The sequence below is a fragment of the Elephantulus edwardii genome, unplaced genomic scaffold (genome assembly GCF_000299155.1).
Source record: "Elephantulus edwardii isolate Elephantulus edwardi_28Jun2011 unplaced genomic scaffold, EleEdw1.0 scaffold00009, whole genome shotgun sequence".
Lineage (NCBI taxonomy): Eukaryota > Metazoa > Chordata > Mammalia > Macroscelidea > Macroscelididae > Elephantulus > Elephantulus edwardii.
In genome coordinates this window covers 6,396,037-6,418,407 of record NW_006399759.1, presented here as the reverse complement: position 1 = coordinate 6,418,407, position 22,371 = coordinate 6,396,037, and the positions used below count along the sequence as shown (strand labels likewise).

Genomic DNA, 22,371 nt, shown 5'->3' with positions numbered 1-22,371 from the left:
ATCAGTCTGATTCCTCTGTCATCCATCAGGTAAGGTCTTTGTGTATAGTCACCATTTTTGTTTTTTATAGACAGTATTTGCAATGAATACATCATTGATTGTACAAAATTCTGTCATTATCTCCAGCCTTATTTTTGTCATCACGCCTACATTTTCTACTTGTCCTTCTTCCTTGTTTCTGATTTTTGCATTCCAATTGCCAATTATTATTAATGAATCTTTATTACATGTTCGATTGATTTCTGACTGCAAGAGTTATAAAGAGCATTCTGGTCATGATGTCTTCCAAGATAGATCTGTTAATTTTTCTGCCATCCATGGTGCTTTTCATATTCTTCACCAGCACCATAATGCAAAGGTGTCAATTCTCCTTTGATTGTCTTTACTCATTGTCTAGCAAGTATAGGAATTAGGACTTACAACATAGATTGCAGTTGAGGTGGGCTCTGGTGGCATGGCATAGTCTCTGGAATTGTGTTGCTAATCCACAAGTGGTGTTTCTCTGACCAGCCACTCCAAGGGAGAAAACTGGGCAATCTCTTCTCATTTGATTTACAACCTCCAAAAATCCACTGAAGGATCACCTGTTTTCAGGGGACAAAATTCAATCCCTAATACTATGTGTCAAATTCTACTCTAGTTGCTGAAAAAGCTGATGACTAAAACCAAATTCTTATCCTCAAATGGTTTGTAGAATGATAGCAGAAAGACATATAAACAAAAGATATTACAGAAATATTTTATAATAAAGGAATAAAGAGAAGCATAGCCAGAAGTCATCTGCACACAAAGAACCGAGAGTTGGAAGCCAATGAAATCACAATAAGAATGAATATAGGGAGCATGAAGGACAAGGGCAGCAGTTATGGAGAAGAGAGGTCTCTTAAAAGTAGATTTGGCTACTACACAGCAGTAGTAACCAAAACAGCATAGTATTGGTACAATGACAGGCACATAGAGCAATGGGACAGAATTGAGAACCCAGAAATAGACCCAGCTATCTATGGTCAACTAATATTCGACAAGGAAATCAAAGATATCAAATGGGAAAATTACAACCTCTTTCACAAATGGTGCTAACAAAACTGAACTTCCACCTGCAGAAAGCTGAAATAGGATCCACATCTCACACCATACACAAAAATCAACTCAAGGTGGATCAGAGACCTGGGAGTGAAGCCCCAAACCATAAAGTTCCTAAGAGACAAACTGGGATCAAAATTAGAAGCCCCAGTCTATGATATTCTGGCCAAATACAGCCAGAAATGCACAATCTGAAGAGGATAAAATTGATGAATGGGACTTTGTAAAAATTAAATCCCTGTGTGCATAAAAAACCTTTTTCCAACAGGATGAAAAGAAAACCCAATGACTGGGAACAAACATCTGGAAATACCACCTCAGACAAGGATCTCATAACAAACGTTTACAGAGTACTCCTGGGCCTCCAGAAGAAAAAGACTGACAATCCAATTATAACATGGGCAAAAGACATGGAAAGAGTTTTCACAGAGGAAGATATTCGAATAGCCAACAGACACTTGAAGAAATATTCCAAATGACTGGCAATAAGAGAGATGCAAATCAAAACCACAATGAGATACCATCTCACTCTGGTAACAGTGGCAAAGTTTAACAGGACAGCAAGTAATAAATGTAGGAGAGGATGTGGCAAAATAAGAACTCTTATACATTGTTGGTGGGATTGTAAAATGGTACAACCACTCTGGAAAGGCAGTTTGGTGCTTCCTCAAAAAAAATGAACATAAAAATTCCATACAAGCCAGTTATTCCACTGCTTGGAATATACCCTGAGAAAATGATAACTGAGGCACAAATGGAGACTTGTACAGCAATGTTCATAGCAGCGTTATTCACCATCTCAATAACATGGAAACAGCCCGGATATCCAACCGCAATCGAAGGGATTGAGAACTATAGTACATTCATACAATGAGAATACTACGCTGCACGCAGAAGCAATGATTTTGTAAATTATTACCTAGCTTGGAAGAGACTGGAGAGCACTCTGCTGAATGAACGAACTCAATTACACAAGGAAAAATAGTGTATAAAACCATTATGGTAGAATGAGTATGAGGAAGGGGGGGTAGGGTTGAAGCAAAGGGATAGGAATGTGTGGGGGTGAGGGAAGGATTAATCATGGGGTTATACAGTTTGATGGGGGTGAGGGAAATTGGAAGAATCTGGTCTTGAAAACAATGTATTCTAATTTTGTAAATAAACTAGTATAATAATAATAATAATAATAATAAAGTAGACTTGGAACAAGGAATTGTGAAGACATAATTGCGAATGGACATACCAAAGAGTAAGCTCTTGAAGAGGATGTAGCACCTAAACCAGGGAGGAGACAGAATGAAAGATTAAGGAGACAAGAGACTGATAGAAACTCAAAATTACAGTTTAGACGACTTTCCTAAAAACTAAATTAGGGGGGAAGATGTTGACTCTTTGGTGGGAGGTGAAAAGGAGTGTTGAATACTGAGCAGGAGTTAGAGTAACGGGGCGTGATTGGAAGCCATAAACCAACTAAGGAGAGAAAAACTCAGCCTAAACTCTCTCATATCGCTAGGAAAAACCCTCTTCTCAGTTTGCTATAGTTATCAGAGAGGTAAGAATCCATCATTCAGTTACCGTAGAATAAGGTATAAATGGCTGTTCCTTCTGTAAGGGTGGAGGAATTGTTACCCTGTTGCTAAGGAAAAGGGCAGGGGCTGTTCCCAGTTGCCATGGGGACAAGGTAAGCGCGTTCCCTTGGTACTGCCGTGAATTTAAGAGGCGGTTGCCTCTCCTTGTTGCTATGGCAATATAAAGGGACTGTTCTCGTCGCCCCCCACCTCTTGCTGCAGTTGCTAAGACAAGGTGGAGGTAGGGGTTGTCCTCCTCTCGTCGCCTTGTTGCCTTGGAGACGGCGGGCGCCAGGCCCCGCCCCGCTCGGACTGACAGCGGTGGCCGCATCGCGCCTGCGCAGTGCTCTCTACCCCCGCAGTCTCTGTGCGTTAAAGCCGGAGACCGCGGCGGCCTCTGCTAGGACCCTCCGCCTCGAGCCGCCGGCCGGAGCCGCAGCCGCAGCCTCAGCGCGCCGCCTGCCCCTCCCCGCCGCCTCCACCGGAGCAGCCTCGCGCACAGTGAGTACGGGCTGAGGCGACGGGCGCCGCGGGGCTGAGTCAGCGGGAGGCCCGGGCCCGGGCTGGGGGAGGGGAGCCGGCTCACCCCTCGTTCCTCCTCTGCGCCCCTGCTCCCCCACCCCGTCCGTGCCTCCCTCCACGCCTCCCTTGGTGGAGTCCGAGCTGCCTCCGCCGGTGAGGAGTCCCCAAGCCACTCCCCCTCCCCTGCCCTGCCTCTCTCCGGACCCTCCTCGAGGATCTTGTCCCGGAGATGCGGCGGCATTCCCGCATCCCGATCGGGACTGACTCTCCCATCTCCGCCCCGCCCCAAACTACCTCCAGTGTGTCCTTGTCTCTTCTCCTTACCGCTCCTGGGCCTGACGTTCCCGGCTTCTATGGGTTTACCCCTCTAAATGCGAGAAAAAGAGTGACGAGGGAGAAAGCCAGGGAGACCTGGGTGGAGGACATTCTGCCTGCCCCAGCCCTGGGGCTGCCAGGACTGTGACCCACACGCTCCTGCGAGAACAGGTTTGCACAGTTCTTTCTCACTGGCTGCACAGAGCTTATGGGGCTTTTGGCATAGATTTTGCCAGAAAAGTGTTTAGCCCTATCATGAGCTGCTACTGTTTCATGAACACCCTGGTGTTCAATGTTTAATGAACAGGCCTGGTGGCCTTCTAGTGAGCTGACCCACGACTGCCCTGGTCAGTGCTGGGGAGAGGCCGCAGAGGTAGTCGAGGGAGCAGAGAAAAGATTGCGTTTGGACACTCAAGTTCCTGCCCTTCCGGTATGTTGTGAATAAGCGTCTTGCAGTATTCTTTAAAATGCATGCCTCCCTCCCTCCCACCCACTCCAGTCAGTACAATATTGATATTGGTGAGGTTTGAAAATAGATCCGAGGTAGAACCATAGTAAGTGGTTAGTGTTCGCGTGTTGGGAAGGTTCTGACTAGAATTGATCTGATACCTGTTAGTCCATGTGGTAACCAAATAGATAGCAAGGGATTTTAACGCCCGCGTGTGAATTCTCCGTGGTGTAGGAATGAGGCCTGTAACCACCCCTCATCCCCGCCTCCTTCAGCTGTGAGTTTTCATAGGGACTGTCACCTGATAGGGATTATAGCATGTTGGGACAATTCCCTGGGTTTTGTTTGCTAGCCATCCACCTGCCCATCTTGCGTTCACTGATCTCTGGATAGAGGAGGTCCCTAACTGGTTTATTTTTCAAGACATAGCAAAAACTCAGCTCAAGTCAGATCTGGTGCCCACAGTAAACGTGCCTCAGCTGGAGGGCTCTAAGTAAGCGTGCCTCAGCTGGAGGGCTCCTAACTATTGTGTGCACCTCCCTGCTAACTTCCTTTGATTTTTTTTTCCCCAAATTTCTGTATACTGTTAGAAAATATATGTAAATAGAATTCGTTTCTACTGTACCAGAGGCTGTGTGGTTTTCATTCTAAGCTGCAGAAGGAGTGCATGGTCCACTTTTTCAAAATCATGGTCAACGAGTCACTTCTTTGGAGTTTTCTGGGCTTGCAGACTCAGAAATAACGATTTTGCTCCTTGACTTTGCTCAATCATGGCCTATTGGCAGCCTCTTCAGAGCCACTCCCTGCCCCCATGCCCATCAGATTAGTTTACAGTAGCAAAGACGGCTGTCGTCCTAGTTTTAGACCTAGAGATGAAGTTCAGGAAAACGACAGCCCCCATCCAGTAGCACACTTTCCTCTTCCAAATGCCAGTCTGGGGTTTGGCGGGATGCATCTGCCTCTAGCGCGATGGGAACCATGGGGCCTGGGAGTTACATTCCTTTTGTGTGGTCCTCTCTGTGTCACATTGCTCGCTGCCGAATACCGAAGCAGGGCAAAAGAGCAGACAGCTGTGCCTGAGAGCTGCTCCTCCTGGCTTCAGTATATTTTGGGAATCAGCAATATTACTAGGGTGGAGGGTTGGGAAGGAAGAAGCAAGAAAATGTGTCAAGGCTGTGATCGCTCAGGAGGGTGTGATTAAAATGTCCCCTTTCCAGTTTGCTGTGGGATAGTTCTTTTTCAGAGCATCAGAGTGGTTTTTAAATGGATTAGTTGGTCTTTGAAATCTGTACCTGTGTTTTATGAGCTAATGATGAAATACCTTTTAAATGGCTGCTGTTGGGAAAACAGAACTAATACCTGTTTAATACGTTTTCTGACCAGATGTTACTGAGTGTAGTTATTAAGATCAGGGAGAGGGATATGTCTATGTTGTTGATATTTGGTTTTGTAGGACTGTAGTTCTTTGATCCTAGAATACACCATTTATTCACAGTTTTCAGGTAAAATAATTTAACGTTGAATGGAAAGTGCATGCTAACTTCAGAAATTCTAAACAGCTAAAAAGTGGTAAGACTGAGGCTCAAAGGAAGGATTTGTATGTCTGTCTTAGAATCAAGGAAATGGTGCTTATAATAACCTTGTGTACTGATGACATTACCATCTTGAACATGCATGTTTGGTACAGACTGGTGTCCTTAAGTTCTTTCTCCAAATGAGCTCTTTGTGGGATTATAGTTTTAAGATCATATAGAGCTAGGCACAGGAGCTTTGGTGGTGTAGTCTGTAGCATGTAGTGCCTCTACCCAAAAAGCAATATAGATCTGCAGTGGTTTGAATACACCAGCTTCTCCACAGGAGAAAAATGGGCATTCTCTCCCATTAAGATTTACAAGCATTGGGAACCCAATGGAGGGCCACTGACTCAATGACAGTTTAGATATTTTTGTTTATTTTATGAAGCTAGGAATGGTAAATGGTTACCACACAGAAGAAACATATCTACATGATAATCCACCCCAACATCCTTCGTTGTAGCACTCTCCAGAAATGGAGCAGACCAGCTGGCAAGAAACATCTTTCGTAGAATTAGCCAGGTAACATCTTTGAGAAGCTGAACAGAAAATACAAGTTCTAAATCAAATGCATTTCCCAGATTTGCTTGTAGACACATTTGAAAAATTCTGATGTACATACCATCCTCCTGTTTTAGATCTGTAGGGTCATCAGATAGTATAGTGTGCAGCCCTTGTTTTCAGATCTTGATTCTGAGACACCAGGAATTAAGTGGCTTTCTCCAAGACACCCAAACTAATACAGAATGTATGAGAAAGCACTTTGTAGACTTTGGACATCATGCCAAATGAATGTTGATGGTTATTAGTGGCTGAGTCAGGATTAGAACTCAGTTTTCCAGTTGAGAGTGATTTTTACTACACCCCATTGCCTCATATCCCAGTGAGTTTTAATAAAAATAATTTAGTAGTCTGTAATTAGCCCTCTAGACAAGGCCTTGTTTTATCATCTGAGATGTTGCAAAGCCAGGCAAAATTTAGTGTCACACTATCTAATTAAATATTTATTCCTGCCACCTTCAGAATAATAATTTCCCTCACACATTCTGACTTCAGGAAGGTTTTTAGTTTAATTTGTATCCACTAACAGAAGCAAATCCTAAGATGGGTGTTTGAAGTTTTCTCAACTTGTGAGGCTGCTGCATTCGAGAAAGCAAGAGCAAGGTGTGGAGTGTTGGAAGGAGGGCGGTTGAGAGGAGGTGCAAGCATGCTGCTTGAATACCTTCCAGCACTTAAGCTGTAACCTTCTGTAGGTCTTACAAGTCTTAGGGACTTCTAAGCCTTATCTTTAGGAAAGTAAGACCATCTGGCATCTGGAAGCAGACAAACTACAGTTCAAATCCCAGACTTGCTATTTCCTGACTGTGTGGCCTTGGGCAAAGTATGTAATTTCTGGGTGCCAACTTCCTCATCAGTAAGCCTGGAATGAGAACTATCTGCTTTACAGGATTGTTGTAAGAATTAGGTGAGATAAAATATGTAGAGTCCTTGCCTAATGTGAGATAGCAATCGTTATTTTAGATTTACTAAAGTTAAAAAAAAATAATGATGCTGTCAAAATTTTCTCGTGACTCCAGTCTCTCTGGACACTGATCCCTGCATCCACAATGTCTCAGCAGCCCTCTGGGTGTGTTTGCGATGCACAGAGAGCGGATTTGTCCTGCCAAAACCTGGCACTCACAGCATTATTTCAACTGCCCAAATAGGAGGACATGAAGTGCCTCTTTGTCTCCATGTATTCAGCTGACCTGATTATCTGAAAGATGGGCAGCCTAGGAGAGGTTAACTTGTGTAGAACACAGACTTGGTGTGTTTGTGTGTGTTGTGGTGATGTTGGTCTTCCAGTCAGAAGGAGGACCATCTGGGGAGTGATCTTAATCTGAAATGGAAAAGCTGCTTGTGAGTAAAACTCATGTAACCTCCTATCCTCTACAATTAGAGGTGTTTCTTTAATTAGATGACTTGGCTCAGATCAGCTTCTGCATGTGTGACATACAGAGGGCAAGTACTGGAGGACTGTTCACCTTAAGAAAGGTTTTCCTTGCTAATGAGGAGAGGTAATTGGGGGGTCATTCATGATGACAGCAATAATAGATGGGCCCAAGGCAGAAACTATACAGTAATTAAGGAACCAGAGCACACTATAGAAGAAGGGTGGAGTCATCCTCACTCCACAGATAAATGTAAATGTTGTTATTGTTGTGTGCTGTCAAGTAGGAACTGACCCATTGCTGACTCTGGGGTGGTTTATCAGAGGCAGTTAATCCAACGGGAGGAGATTGTCCGTCCTTCTCCTGCAGAGCAGTTGCTGGATTAGAACCTCTTGCCTTTGGGATTGCAGTGCAGCTTCTTACCATTAGGTCACCAGAGCTACTTAGATAAATTTAATTAGGAGAAGTAACCACAGACAGGCATTGAAAGTTTGGAAAGATGAATAAGATAGTGTTTACTTATGGTGACTGAGATTTGAATGGGACGGGGATAAAAAGCTTTACTTTTTTCCTTTATATGCATGCCTCTGTACTAAATTTGAATTGTTATAGGGAGCATGTGCACTTATAGTTGACCTTTGACCTCACACAAGTCTTCTTCCTCTTCTGGAGACACTGTGTGGAGGCATTAAAATGGTCCAGAATCTGACCTAACCTACAACACAGACTCTAACAAAACTAGGCTGTCCTGAACCCCTGGTAATAGAGTTGTTTACCTGTATACCAAGAAGCTTGGGAAAGCACCAAAATCTGCATGTGGTGTGTGGCCAGGCCGACCAGGAGGGGGTGCAAGCTTTGAGACCTAAAGTTCTCAGGAGGTTCTCAAAAAAAACCAACCCAACAAAATGTCAGCAGAGCTGTGCCCATGACAGGATCAAGCATGCTTTCCTTAGTGAGGAGCAGAAAATTGTTGTGAAAGTACTGGGGACACAAGCACAAAATCAGAAAGCTAAATAAAATATAGCGCTTCTTTCATAAAATCATATGATTTGTCTGTTAAAAAAATTCATGCTTTTTATTGTTTTGGGGGTTTTGTGTGTGTGGTGGTTGTGTGCTATCATGTCAGGGCCAACTCATGGCTGGCCCTCCAGTGAGTTTTCAGAGACTAAATTGCACAGGAAAGATTACTATCTTTCTCCAGCAGAGCACCTGGTAGATTCTAACCACTTGTCTTTGAGTTGGCAGCACAACTCCTTACCAGTAAGCCACCAGAATTCTCTACAGAGTTAGTGGTGGTGGTTTTTTCAGTAAATAGTTTGGTACAAAAGAAGCACTTGCTTTTTCTTCCAATGTTCAGTGCACAGGCAGTTAGGATTAGGCCATTTGCTTTAAACACTCTTCACCAAGTGAGGCAATTAGGGGAGCATCATGGCCATTGAGTTGATTCTGACTTACAGTGTAGATCTACCCCATAGGATTTCCAAAGCTGCAGTCTTTTCTAAAGCAGACTTTCACTTCTTTCTCTTCTCAAGAGACTGGTAGGTTCAAACCACTGACCTCCTGGTTTGCAGCTGAGTTCTTAATCATTGTAATAACAGAACTCCTTTTGCTTGAGGGTAGGTCCTCTTCAAAGTAGTTTCCCTAACCAGTCTACTTCACTGACCTTCTCCCTCAGCATCTCTTACCGTTCTACTGAACTAATAGTTATTTTTCAGCTATTGGCTAAAATGGCACCAGCGCATATGACTTTTATGAAAAGCCCATGCTTTTTAACATCAAGAAGGCTTACAGTTGAAATGCTGGGCTTCCCTGTAATGGTAGCTGCATCCTAGAGTTGTTTGAGCATGCCTTTGGTATAGTGGTTTATTAACTGCTTCTGGTAGGAGACCTTGATAAACCATGATAAAATCATTTCATTATTGTTGAGTTTTTAATTTTGTCATAATGGCCAGTTGTATTTTGTAACCAAATGTTCAGTTTATTATAGAAAGATGACACATCTGTGATTGGAACATGTGCTTTGAATTGCTCACCCAAGAATTAGAATGTGTTATGACAATTCACATTCCAACACCTGATCTTCCCCTTTGGCTAAGACTACAGATTTGTGACAGTTGGCCAGGGCTGGCCAGGGCATCCTGTGGTCAGGGATGGTTTTTCCTCTGTTCACAGTTGATCAGCCAGTGTATAGCCAAAGTCTTTTTCTCTTTAGAGCCATACTTTACCAATTTTGCTAATCTGACTAGCTTATGATTTTCCTAATCATTATAGCATGATCTGTGTGTATTTTGAGTCTTGGATATTTTGTTAGCCTAAAGTAAATAATGACTTGGCCAATTTACGATGTTTTCACTCCATATACTGTTTTTCCACAGAAACTATTTCCTGCATATGCAGCCATACCATTTGTATAATGTGTTTAGATTAACTGACCAAGAAGCATCCCTCAGAATTTGCTAGGTAGTTTTGACATTTTATATGAAAATTGGTAAAGGTGCATGTCTTAGTTATCTAGTGCTCCTATAACAGAAATAGTACAAATGGTGCATGGCTTTAACATTTATTTTTTTCTCACTGATTAGGAAACTAGAAGTCAGTATTCTGGGTGTGGTCATGCTTGGAGGGGTCATTCTCTCTTTGTACCCTCTATAGGAAAGTCCTTGTCTTTTTTTTTCCCTCCTGGACGATATTCCTGGGGCATGTCACTTCTCTTTCCTGATCTCTTGCTTGCTTGTGGCCTGGTGGGTAAGAAGTTGCACTGTCAACCCAAAGAGCAGAGGTCACGTACATCACCTGCTCCTCAGGAGAAAGACAAGCCGTCTCCTCTCATGCAGTTTACACTGAAAACCCACTAGAAGGTCAGCTCTTAGTTCCAGCATGAAGGCACACAACAATATATCAAAAGAAATTGACTTAAATATACCCTGCACTAATATTGCTTTATTAACAACAAATAAATTTGTTCCCAAACAGATTATAACCACAGGTTAGACTTTAAAACACATAATTTTGGGTAAATATGTCCCCAATAGACCATAAATTTCTGTTTTCAGAATATTTAGTAAATAAGAGATGTATATACAAAGAATTAATGCAATATTATTAGTAATATCACACATTTAAAATAGCATGAAGTCAGCAAGATAATCACAAGGTATTTAACTTTTAATTATTAACTTTCAGTGTTTATTTTGTTTCCTACTGCTTGGGAGGGTGGAGGGACGGCGCAGGAGAGGAAGGCCCTCTATGAGGTGGATTGATTCAGTGACTGGGATAATTGGGATGGGAGTGTCAGAGACAGTGCGATTGGCACAGGACAGAGCGGAGTTTAGGGCTGTTGTACATAGGGTCGCTATGAGTCGCAGGTGACTCGACAGCACATAACAACAACAACAACAACAACTGCCAGAATTAATGATAAACACATTTGAAAGGTTGTTTAGATAGTTAGTTCATTTCTTCTTTGAGAGGGTGTCTCTAGTACTTCTTTTGAATGTGTGTCTTAAAACATCGCCTAGAAACTCCAACAGCCATTCATCCAAATGGAGTAATCTCTCTTGACACAAATAAGATGTAAAAAAAGAAAAAAGTGAGTCTTAGGTTTTTGCCTCCTAGCTTTTTTCTGTTTCACAACTTTTAAAGACTTTAGTAGACACCCTGAGTAGCGCAGCCTTCTATTTTGGGTGGATTTTCTTTCTTATGTCTGTTGTCATTGTTTTCTAACTCTCTGGATTCCTAGTTCTCTGCTGATCCAGGGCCTTGTTTGCTGCTTTCTTTGGGTTTTGGCAGTTGTAGACCTGTCTGACCTCCGGTGGGCTTCTCTGTCACCATCATCTCAGAGGCCCATTTTTCTTGCAAGGCTAGAGAACCTGATGGGTAGAAGCCCTGGGCAGAGCCAGGCTTCGCTTCTCTTTTTAGCTTTGTTGGGTGCCTACAGCTGCTGACCTGGGGTGAGAGATGTGGGGACAGTGAGGATCAGGTGGGGAGTAGCCTACTCTGGCAGCTGGCTGTTTTCTTCCTCCACCTTTCCCATCCATATCCATGGTGTATAGAGCTGTGATGGTCCAGTTGGGGGCACTGATTCATGTCCTCTGCTGGTGGAGCCTGCCCAGCTCCAAGCACTGGGAAGTGAAGTGTCTGGCCTCCTTGAGATCTGAGATTTGGAGTTGAGAGCCATATGGGCTGCCGCACAGCTCAGCCTGTAAATGTTTGCTAAGCAGCATCTGACTCTTCTTCCAAATGTTTCTGACTACTCAGACACTTGTCCCAGATGGGGTGGAGGCCCTCCCAGCCACCTGGGATTATTAGCGAATGCATCTTTGGTTCTGGCTGAGTGGAGGAAATTCTACCACTTGGAGAGAGTCATTGTTGGGAAAGCCTTCATCTTACCTTGAGGGTGTTGCTGTCCTGGCCACCTTATAATTTAAGTTGTGTTTCCTGACTGGTAAAAAAATTAAACCTTAGCTGCTTCTGAGTCAGCAAGACCATACTTGGACTGTTGTGTGTTTTGCCATGTGAAAGACTTAGACCACTGGATAAAATGAAATATCCCTTCCCATGTGAGGGCTTCTTCACTGAGGGCTTATCACTGGTGGTGTACTTTGTACTATGAAACCAGACTTTTTACAACTCCAGACTTTTGGAAGCCAGCCATCAACAACCCGTGCCCCAGTTCCTCACAGATGATTGCCACTTATCAGGAACCCTGGTTTATTCTCATTTTAGATTGGTAAAGTTCATAGCTGAAAACTCCCAATTTTGGAATCTTATTAACACCTTTAAGTGACAGGACCTCTGCTGAATACAGAGATGTGTGATGCTGGCTCCAAAATAGCCAGGTGCCATGTTTTGAGATAACTTGATAAGACTTGTATTCCCCAGAAAGTATCTGTAAAAGGAGTAGTGGTAACATGAGGAAGACAGACTTCTGCCCATTTCATAAAGGGAAACTGTCCCCATCAATAACATTAATAGCCCCAAACAAATAGCTGCTTGGTCAGATACACCACTCCACATGCTCCTGCACCTTTTTCAATGAATCATTGGGTCCAGAGTTCATTGCAAGACTCACATACTTTTAGACCTTAAAATCAGAGTAAAAGTTTTGTCTTGACAATGTATTTTTCAATGTAGGATGTCTGAGAGTCCTAGATAGCAGACAAGGAAAGGAGCCATTTGAGGAAACTATTTTGAGTACAAGAGGAAATAAAGCAGCAAAAGATGATCCTCCTGAGGTCACCTGAGAAGGAAATGGTACAACTCTTTCAACCTTTGCTTTGAGAAGTGAAGTGCAGGAGAGATGGCTGGGTTCTTGCTACTAAATGACCTTTATCTTTTCTGTAAAACAGACGCAAGGTCACTCTCTGAGGGAGGGGCAGTGAGAGCCTGAATTAACCACTGTGAGAAATGAGCTTGGGAGCACATGAGTAATGAATACAAGTCTTGTTGAGCAGGTGGAAGCTGAGTTGAACCATGAATTCATAATAGACCAAGTCTCTGCTGTCCTCTGGCCTATAGGAGCCACAAAGAGTGGGCAGGCACAGGATTGGGGGATTGCTTGGCACATTCAGGACTAGGTCTATGAGGAGACAGAATTTCAGTCAGCAGAGTGACTGGCCTAAGGTTAGAGGTGGACCAGAGCACTGCAAAACTTGGATGGGAATGGAGTGACAGTGGAAGTGAGGAGCAGAATCACAAATTCCAAGAATATAGAAGATAAATTTAGGATATGAGGGATGAGCATGAGATTGTTATCAGCAAGGAAAACTTTCATTTTAAAATTTGGAATGGACTGTTTTTACTTTCTGTTTTCTACCTTTGTGTAATGTTTGGATTTTGATTTTTTTTTTTAACTGTCAGCGTGTTAATTATCAGCAACAATTTTAAACCAGTCATTTAAAAAATCTCAGTAGAGCTTTGCCTTCAAGGTGTGGCTGGATTCTTTGAGGGAGAGATGAGGATGGAAGAAGATTAGGGAGATGACTTGACAAGGTGTTAAACTGTGAAGACTCTTCTCCGCTTGTCATTCACAAGTTCATCTGGTCCTCATTTGTCACTAGAGTGATAACCCATCACCAATCCTTAACTGCCTGCATGAAAGCTGTATTTAAAAAAACCTCCCTGAAGCCTGACAGTCACATCTGAGATACACTGTGATGTGGGCCCACTTCTTTTCCACTCTGACGAGAAGCCATACAGAGTCACATTACTCTCTGACCTCTGGCAGAGGCAGCCCTTTGCCAGGAACACAACTGTGTGAGTGAAGTGGGGTTTCCGTTTTAGCCCTCATTCATCCCCTGTGCTTGATGCCTTGGGACAGTGTACAAACTATACTGTATAAAGAAATCATGGTTTCCTCTCTTGCCCGCTTTGAAACTTGGTGGTTTACCTCCTTCTGGTCCCTCTCCTCCTCTTTCCCTCCTTATTCATCCATTATGACTCTGAACCTGACTCCTTCCCCTTGTGTGTGGCCTTTATATTTCACTTGTCCTTTCATGTTATCTCCATGGTGCACAACTGAAGCTGGTTGGGAGACCTTGCTTGTCATTTGCACAGCCACCCATGTAAAACAGACACAGGGGCTGATAGTAGGAATCACTGTAGAGTGATGGATATGCCAGGGCCAATGGTCTCCATTCTTCTCAGGGCCTGATAGTGAGTCTAAGGCCTGCCTGGATGTTTTGTAAGTACAGATTGGTTAGAGCGAGGACCTTCACAGGAGCGTGGCTCCCTGCCAGTCCCTGCCAGGAAGGAACAAACAATGTGCGATGCCAGGTGGGGCTGGAGCTAAGGTGCATTGTTTTAGATGCAGCATTAAATAGATCTTTGTAAACATAACCTCCTGCTTCTGCTCTTTCCTTTTTACTCCTGAGTAGCCTAGGTGGGAGTAATGAGCCCTTGGCCCATAATTAGATAAAGTGAATGATAAAACTACAACTGATAGGCTGGTGTGTAGCAGAAACCCTTAAACTTGGAGTTAGAAGAACTGAGTTTAGAATTATGTGACCATGAATAAATTGTATCTCCTCTTTGATCCCCAATGTTCTTTACTATAAAGAGTCTCTGCATATATCCTGTTCCCTCTACCTGGGACATTTCTTTCTTGACCTTTCATTGCTAACGCTCTTTAAGGTGTCTTGGTTTAAATGACACTCCCTCAGGGAAGCCTTCCTGACCTCCACAACCTCCAGGCCAGGGTAGGGCTTCCCTGTCAGGGCTTCTCAGATTGTGAAATCAACTTACTGTGTTGTAACCAGCCTTTTTAAAATGAATGGTCCGGAAAACATTAGCATTCATTGCTCATAGTAAAGGTAAGAATTGTTTAATGAAATGTTTGTTTTATTGTATATATCTGTGTGTATATGTTTAAATGAATGTGAGTGATCATGTAAAATAAAATATGTTTTTTTATTATTGAAAGCATTTGAAAGTCATTGCTTTCAATGGACCCTAGACCTGGCCTTTTCTTCTTGAGAATGAAATGTGATCGTAGTTGTCTAGCTGTTTGTATGACTGTTCTGTTACCCTTTCCCCTTCCTCACTCAATAAGCTCCATGAGGCAGAGTCTCCCTGATTCACTCATCCAAGATCAACACCTAGTTGGGCTCTGCAGATAGATAATTGTTGATGAATGGATTTCTGAGTATCTTCTGGAGCTGTCAGATGTGAGGTCTATGAAAAGGTCTTAGAAGTAAGATTATGACTGCAGTAATAAACCCAAACGCCTCCACATTAGTCCCTACTGGACAAGGTATCAGAAAGGTTTGTTCATGACTCATCGTCCTCTAAGTAGGGAATGGCACTAAAAAATCCTTGAAGGCCAAACATAGCTCCCCTCAGATGGAGATGGTGAGAAATACCATCAAGAAATACCATTCAAGAAGACCTCCCTGGGGCAGAGTTAACTTTCAATTAATATATAGACCAAGGCAAAACAGAACAAAGATCAGGTCAGCCACATGTTCTCAACACACATAGAAATAGCCGGTTTTTAGTGTAGTCTGTTTAGTGTAATCTTTTCAAAGGGCTGATCCACAGGTAAAGGTATGGGTGCCGGCCCAGGAGTCCATTGGATTCCAAGTGTCAGCTTCAGAACCACTTTCTCATCAGTCTTTTTGAGAAGTGATGGCCTTCCTGAGGGACTTCTCTGAACCTGGCCAGCCTAAGAATGAGTAGAACTGGGTGCCTTATGTCTTTGCAGGGACTGTCCCAGTGGCCTGGAAGGCTCCATTGGCAAAACTCAGCAAGGCAGTGCTGTGGTCTGGAGCTGTCCCAGGATGTGCTAAAAGGTCCTAATGCAAGAGCATTCATGCTTCTGAGCCCCTCTTGAAGACTGTGAGGAACCCAGAGATAATGCAGGCCCTGTCTTATGTATTTGAGAAGGTCCAGTTTTTTCCTTTGTCTTTAAAACTCATTGTTTATACTTAGATAGTTCTTCTAGCCTCTAACTCTCTTGTGAAAATTAAATTGCTTGCTGCTTGGAATAGGTGACCTCTTTGAGAGACACTTGGGAGTAACTAGTTATTTCAGGGCCACCAGAACTGTTAGAGAAAACATTTTCATTTATACATTGCTTTGTACATGGTTTTCTGGAATTGGCAGCTCCTTCTAACAATTTCTCCAAAGACACTGCCTGTTAGCTCCCCTAAAGAAGCTTTATAAGGCATTTGGGTTGTTGAAGGCAGAAGGTAAGCTAAGAGAAACAACTTCTAAGTCTTTGACTGCAGGTTATCCCTGGGCAGCAGCTGCCTCTCACTTGTGATCCTTGCCCAGAGTTGGGGTTTGAGGTTTGGAAAAGCATTCCTCAAACAGCCACCAACTCCTTAGTTATTCTTCCAAAGAACATGCTTGGTAATGTTTGCATCATTTGCTTCACTCTCATCCTACTGAAGGGAGCTTTCATGGCCTGGTGGTAAGAAGCTGCATTGCAGTCCCAAAGGCATACAGTTCAGATATACCAGCTGCTCTGCGGGAGTGAGATGGGTACCTTTTACTACCTCTAAAAGCCCATTGGAGGGTCTACTTTGGACAGGTTCCAACTTGGTGGTATACAACAACAACGTCTTAGCAATGTTTGTTTCTGTTTATTAACTTACCATGATTTGTTTTTTAAAATCATTCTTTAAAAAGAGAACAGAGGGAACACTGGTGGCCTAATGTCAAGGAGCTGTGCTGCAATGCCAAAGGCACATGTTTCAAATCCACCAGATGCTCTGCTGAAGAAGGAGGAGCAGTTTCCTCCTGTGCCAGTCAGGTCTGACTTGACAGTACACAACAAGGAGAAAAAGAACAAAACCCCACTGTCACTGAGTCAGTTCCAACTCTACCAACCCTCCATCAGGGTTTTTTTTATTTCTGATGCTTAAATCTTTAAGGGAGGAGACTACATTTTTTTCTCCCTGAAGAACAACTGGTCAGTTCAAATTGGTAGATTCAAACATGTTCCACAGTAAGCCCCAAGGCCTTGTCTACCTCTATTTTTAGAAAACATTGTAAGAGCACTATGGGTTTGACTATTCCATAGGATTGAGTCCAATTCCTGAGAACCCTATAGAATGGAGTAGACTTGTCCCTAACCTTCTCGAGGCTGTATGGAAATCTATATGGAGAAAGAAAGACTGCTTCATCTTTCTGCTGTAGCTCAGATGGTGAGTCACACCATCAACCTTTGGTTATCAAGCAAGCGCTTAAACACTGTGCTACCAAGGTGCTTTCTAGTGTTATTGTTACTGTTAGATGCTGTCAGGTTAGTTTACACTCAAAACATTACTGTGTACAACAGAACAGAGCCCTACCTGATCCTACGTCACGCTCGCAATCTCTGCCGTTTTAAACTTATTGTAATCACTGGTCACTGGGTCAGTCCAGCTTCCTGAGGGCCTTCCTCTTTGTCTCTGATCCTCTACTTTTCTAGGTATGATGTCCTTCTCTGGGACACTTACCTCCTGACAGCATGCCCGATGCATCTAAAACTAAGCTTCAGCTTCTGTGCTTCTAAAGAGCTCCCTGCTTCACCTCTTCCCGGACACGTTTGTATGCTCCTTTGACACTCTCTGCTGGTAGTCAATATTTTTCACCAATACCAGAGTTCAGAGGTCTCAGTTCTTCTTTGATCTTCTTCATTCATTGTTGGTTTTCACATGCATATGAAGCAATTGAAAGTAACCATGATTTGGGTCATTGGTAGCTCAGTCTTTTAAGTGGCATCCAATATACGGGAATCATTTAAAAACTAACAAGAGGCTGTGCTACCAGCTCTCAGGCACATGGTTCAAATCTATCAGTTGCTTCACTGAAGAAGGGTGAGCAGTTTCTTCTCATGTGGTTAACTCTTCTGAAAACCCGCTGCACAGGGCCAGCTGTGTCTTGGTTCTGACTCGACAACACACCAGCAATAACCGCTGCTTTTTTTTTTTATAACAGTTGTGATTCATGTTTGCCTTGTAAATGAAATAGTGTAATGATGAAACTTTGCAAAATCAGAATACAAGTTTTCCATGATCCTGACAACAAAGAGAATAGTTGCCACTATTCTGAATGTTTTAATGAATATTACTCCACTTGTCTGTACACAGTAAGAATATATATTATTCATTTTTTAAAACCGTTTCCATTTATGGAAGATGAAAATAACTGTAAATGAGAAAACCCAAACCACTTTTCATTTTGTCACTCAGATAATAATGGCACCAAAGGATGGCGATGGCTTAGGTGGACTTGAACCTTCGCCTTCCAACCACTATTCCAGGTAAACATATAATCAAGACAGATGTGTGCAAATGCAACTTCTATCTCTGGTCCCCTCTTCCTCCCTGTTGCCAGCCCTGAGTTCTTCGGCATAGCCTGTTGCCAGCTCTTTTCTATGGTTAACATTTTCTTCCAGTCTCACAGACGTGTTTTAACTAAATTAGAATGCTATCCATTTACAGTTTTTTCCAGTGGTTGTCTTCAAGTGTCAGAGCAAGATAAGTGCGCTGAACACTTCTGTTGCCCCAGATAACATTATACTTGGTTTTGTTTTTATCCCCAGTAGCACTATTTCCAAGACACTGAAATAGCATGTCAGGAAACTTTGTTGTTAGTTCACCCCTGGGATATGCTTCCACTGTGCAAGTGGAGAAGGTGAAATGTAGAGGCAGTGACTTAAGATCAAAATAAAACTCTTCCTCAGCTAGACTTGCCTAAACATAATAAATAAATAAAATTAGTTGTCATCAAGTTGATCTATACTCAGAGTGACCTCATGTGTGTCCAGGTTGGGCTCCTTATTGTTTTTAGCAGCTAATTTTTTGAGAGTAACTCGGGTTTATTATTAATTTGAAATGAACATTCTCCTAAGTGGTATAGTACTGTTGTTAATTTGCTGTACTGAGGAAACTTGGGGTTGCTGTGGTACTTAATGCTATGCCATTGGTGTCTCAAATGTCATAATAGTTATCCATGGTTGACAGTGTTTGGTGGAGCACTCAGTTTAAGACAGGTTTGGAAGCAGGAGTGGCATCCACTTCCTAAACAACATGCCCCTGGAAACTCTATGAACTCAGAGAAATGACAATAGTTACAGAACAGGGTTAAAGTCTTTTGTTTATAGGGTCACTATGAGTTGTGATCTACTCGACAGCACTTAAAAACAACAACAGATTGCTATGACTTTATTATCAGGTGCCTCTGGGTGGATTTGAACCTCTAATCTTTTAGTTAGTAGCCAAGTACATTAACTATTTGTACAACTTAGGAGCTGTACACTTACGTACAGGTCTTGAAGTGACCAAGATCACTGGATGAAATGCCCAAGTTTATTGAAACATTTGACATAGTATATTTCTAGGTTCCAGATCTTTCCTTCTTCACTCTCTGCCTGTCACCCACTTTGTACATTTTAAATCAATGTGCTTCAGCCTTGAAAAGATTGTGAAGCTGTGTTCTGCTGAACCTCTTTTGTTCTCTTTTGTGACGCACAGGCAAGATGTTGGCTTTCCTCAAAGTCTCACAGTCCCACCTGAGGCATCTCTCCCAACTAGCTAGACATTTCACAACATTCCCATTCTAGATTCATTTTTGTACATCATTTCTTCATATACAAACACAGCCAGAGGATATTCTGACAAAATTGATTGGAAGAGATACTGTTAGAGACATAATAGGTATAAGTGGATACAAGAGAGCTACTCCACAACCTCAGGTCTGGCCCAAACCAGGGCCACCTTGCAGAGTCATGAACCCAGGGAAAAGCTAATGGTAAAAATGGCCCAGTGGAGTCTGCTAATTTCACAAGAAGGAGGAGAGAAAACCAAGATGATCAGCCCATGGTTGATTCCCAAGAGGTGGAAATTGAACATACATTCACGTTCTAATCTTTTTTGCCAGTTCTGACACCAGCCAGTGCTCTCCTAAAACACTTTATGCTTCTCTGTTGAATTTAATAATATAGTGCAGTGGCCATGCAAAACTCAAAAATCATACAGTTATGGGGTTTATTAGAGAAGTGACAGATTACAATTCAGGATTAGGAGCAACTCAGAATACAGTTCTCCTATGAGGATAGCTTCTTTATAGCCAGGCCCACAGGCAGGCCTCTCTCTGGCCCTCAGGCTTTGGCCCCTCCATCTGACTTCTGCCCTGCTTGGTCAAGTGTTCCATAGCCCTATTGACAAGTGCTTTAGCCCTATTGACAAGTACTTAGAGGCATTATACTCCAATAGGAAGCCTCTTGCCTGGAGATGATCCATATTCTCATGCTTTGGATCTCTAGAGTAATTTTGCTTCATGGACTGGAATCCCACTGCATCATCTTGTGCCAGTGTCCTGGTTCTGGTGCAGCTACTCCTCTGCTACCACTTCTCACCATCTTGCACTGTTTCTGATGTTACAGTGCTCTTTGTCTTCAAGGTCAAGGGGGTACTCAGTACAGGAACCCTGGATCAAAAAGATGTCTTCTGCTTTGCTTATTCCTGATGTTAGTAAGGTCCCCTCATCTGCTTCTGAAATGGACTCCATTTTCTGTTTAGCAGGATGGCAAAGCTGACCAGTCTCTTCCTTGGTGTACCATACACTTTATTTACATGTTCCATTTCTGCAAAAGTTTCATACACTTTACCTGAACTCTTGTTGGCAAGCTTTGTAAGATCCTTGCAGAGCCACAAACACTTTATTTTCCTAATTTCATTTGATAATTTTGTGTCCATCCTGAAGACAATGGCTAGAAGGGTCATATAATTGTAATATACTGCTGTGTACAAACCTAACCCAGAGTGGCCTTCAGAGAATGAGAAAACAGAGGACTCTCCTGGTTTGAAGTGAGATTTGATCAATTTGTATATTGGTTTCCTATTGCCAATATAAGGAGCTCTGCTAGCAGTCTGTGGGGAGCTGAGCTGCTAACCCAAAGCCCAAGCCAAGCCACTTCACTGGTGGTTCAAATCCATCAGTGACTCCACAGGAAAGAAATAAGCAATCTCCTCTTGTACTATTTACAGTCTCAGAAACCCAGTAGAGGTTCAGCTGTGAATTGGTTCTGACTCTATAGCATTCAGAGAGATTGCAACAGATTAGTACAAATGTAATGTCTTAAGACAATACAAGTTTATTATACAGTTCTAGGGATCACAAGTCCAAAATCACTCAGAGTGTATAGTAATCTGAGTTGTTGTTATTATTGTTTTTGTATGCCATTGAGTCAGACTGATTCATAGCTATTGTGTTTTCAGAGGCAGTAAATTGCAGGGGAAGAGATTGCCTGTCCTTCTCCCTTGGAACATCTAGTGGATTCAAACTGTGTGCCTTTGGGATTCACAACTTCTTACCACTTGGGCCACCAGAGCTCCCTAGTGATCTGCATAGTGGCTCTCAATATATCTGTGTCTTAATCCCTGGAACATGTAAGTAGTATATAGCAAAAAAATGAATATTACCTTGTAGAGGAAAAAGTGAGATTAAGGGTCCTGAGAGGAGCAATTTACCCTGGGTGAGCCTTAAATGCAATCATATGTGTCCATAGAAGGGAGTGGCAATTGGAGTTTTGAGAGAGAAAAGAATGAGACATTGTCACTGTGGAAGTGGAGATTGAAATGCTGGGACCATAATACCAGAGCACCTGAAACCCTGGAAAATCACAGGAATCTAATACAGTGATCCAAAATCAAGATGCCAGCAGAGTTGTCTTCTTCTGAAAACCAGTTTCTGTAGACTGCCTATTTTCTTGGCTTGTGGTCCTGCATCTCTCTAACTTCTGCTTTTAAGGACATCTCCTCTGCGTTTACCCTACTACCTACTTCGCGTAAGGGCCCCTGTGGTTACATTCAGCCCGCCTAGATAATTCAGATAGTATTCTCATTGTGAGATCTATAATCCCATCTGCAATATATTTTCCCCCACTGTGGTGGTAGTGTAAAAGTTAGCTTTTCTAGCTATTACATTGGCCCCCTTCTGGTATCCAGCTATCTTAACTGCAGATATATAGTCTTACAAATCATCAACAGCTGTGGGACTAGGATAACAAAGAGAGTGCTTCCCACACTTGAGTAGCAAGATTTGAGGGAGACTTACGCAAGATCCTCGTGAAAACAAGGCCAGAGTGAAACCCTGGTGATGTGACCCTGTGATGGTGGAGGAGAGACTGTGGCATTGCTGTGAAGAAACCATGGCAAGGTATAGCCAGAGGAGCTCTGAGATAAAAGCCATAGGTAAAGGTTTTGCTGTTCTTATTGGATGATCACAGACTTGATAACTGCTCTGAGGTAAACCTTGCTGGATGATTGAGGAAACCAAAGGCTTCTTGAATTTGTGTTGCTGAACTGAAACCAGGACTTTAACCAATTAAAGAATTGTGGTTTGCTGTTAATCTGACTTCAGACATCTGGACTAAACTTGGACTTGCATTGTGAGGTATTCTTTGCCTCTCCTACTCCTTAACCTATTTCCCTAAAAAAAAC

General features: G+C 42.7%; 1 protein-coding gene across 1 annotated transcript in view; it reads left to right on the top strand.

Moving 5' to 3' along the window:
• The first annotated feature begins 2,993 nt into the window (after positions 1–2,993).
• The window catches only part of MAPRE3 (microtubule-associated protein, RP/EB family, member 3), an 80,361-nt gene continuing 60,983 nt past the window's right edge, over positions 2,994–22,371 (top strand). Inside the window, exon 1 of the mRNA XM_006880604.1 lies at positions 2,994–3,152. The gene's annotated coding sequence lies outside the window, so the exon portion shown is untranslated. The remainder of the gene's footprint in view (positions 3,153–22,371) is intronic.